Source organism: Lepidothrix coronata, unplaced genomic scaffold, assembly GCF_001604755.1.
Source record: "Lepidothrix coronata isolate B3197 unplaced genomic scaffold, Lepidothrix_coronata-1.0 Scaffold513, whole genome shotgun sequence".
Classification (NCBI taxonomy): Eukaryota; Metazoa; Chordata; class Aves; order Passeriformes; family Pipridae; genus Lepidothrix; species Lepidothrix coronata.
Genome location: NW_016690693.1, coordinates 36781 through 38249, shown reverse-complemented (window position 1 = coordinate 38249; position 1469 = coordinate 36781). Strand labels below are relative to the sequence as shown.

The window sequence follows — 1469 nt, the reverse complement described above, 5'->3', positions numbered from 1 at the left end:
TTCCCTGGGCTCTGTGGGGTGGATGCACTCGGCAGCCTGGGGTGGAAGGAGAGGAGAGGCTGAGGGGACCTGCAGGGAGCTGAGACCTCCTGGGCCCCAGCCCAGCCAGCCACAACAGCCCTTGTGGGGTTGGCACTGGCTCTCAGCATTGTCCTGGTGCCAAGGGGCACCATCGGGCAGGGCTGAACACACATCCGGGAGAGGAGGCTGCACAAAGGACAGAGGGAGGGGAGGGGAAAAGATAAGGAATGGAAAGAGAGGGGAGCAGCAAAGATTAAAGAGGGAAAAACAACCCCAACAAATTAAGCAGAAAGGAAAGAGAAAGACAAGTTTAAAGGCACTTGAACTATTAAATAAATAAGTCATTGAGAGCTCACAGCTCAAAGGCAGCTGAAGTGTTTGCAGGGGACAGGAGCCTGTTCAGGGCTCAGAAGAGGCACTGAGGGCTCGGAGCAGAGTTTGTGCTTTGGGGGCCCTTTTGCAAAAACACACAGGGTGGAAAGTAGCCTGTGACAGTTCACAGCATCTGTTCTGCTCGGGTTTTCTGTTTGTGGCTCCCCACAAGCTTGTTTTGCTCACAGGAAACCCTGCTCTGGTTCCTCCTCCTGTGTTGCAGGAGCACGACCTGGTTCCCTGCACCCCAAACCAACAGGGGCAGCAGCTTTTGGTCCTCTGGGGTCTTGTGTAAGTTATTACCAGCACCAAATGGACCAACAGAAGCTCATCAGGAACGTGTCCTGATCAAACAGCAATATTTCACTGCAAAAGTGAGCTCTGAAAGTTGCAAAGGTTTGATTGTGGGTAAACAGATGTGAAAAAAGCACAAAGCAGTTCCCTCAGAGGGGATTTGCAGGAGGAAACTCAAGGAGTGCTCAGATAGCCTTTCCAGAGGAGTGGGAGGGTTAAATTGATAGGAGAAACAAACACAGGATGAGCCAGAAGGGGGGGTGCTTCCTCATCCGGGGGGGTTTCTAAAGTGCAACAGGATAAAGGGCAGACCTTGCCCAAGCTCTGAGCTGGATCTGAGCCCAAAAGTGGGGGAGGGATCGTTAGATATGAAGGCTTGTTATTTTATAAACGAAACTATGAGGTGCCTGGACCTGCTTGATATGGCAGAAGCCCCAGTGCACAAGTTCAGACCCCTCATTTCAAGATAAAATTTCAGTCCTACTTTAATTTCTGCCTCACAGTGTCGACTGTACAAATTCAACAAATTCCCTTAAAAAGACCCACGAAGGTTCACCTTGTAAGACCCCCCCTGGTGCAGCCTGAGCTCCTGCTCAGGTTTAATCCCTCCCAAGCCCAATTCTGAGTCAGAAACCAGTGGGCTGGTGAAGCTTTTGGTATTTGCAAAACTGAAGTATCAATCTGAAACTAAAAGAGACGCAGTGCAGTTACTGATTCAGCCAGTCCCACTGTCATTTTTGCTCCTTTATGTGACTGTACAACTTCAACAAATTCCCTTAAAA

General features: G+C 49.9%; 1 long non-coding RNA gene across 1 annotated transcript in view; it reads right to left on the bottom strand.

Moving 5' to 3' along the window:
• The window catches only part of LOC108510161, a 3819-nt gene continuing 2350 nt past the window's right edge, over positions 1–1469 (bottom strand). Inside the window, exons 2-3 of the long non-coding RNA XR_001878754.1 lie at positions 580–737; positions 1–36 (exon numbers count right to left, since the gene is read on the bottom strand). This is a non-coding gene — a long non-coding RNA (uncharacterized LOC108510161). The remainder of the gene's footprint in view (positions 37–579; positions 738–1469) is intronic.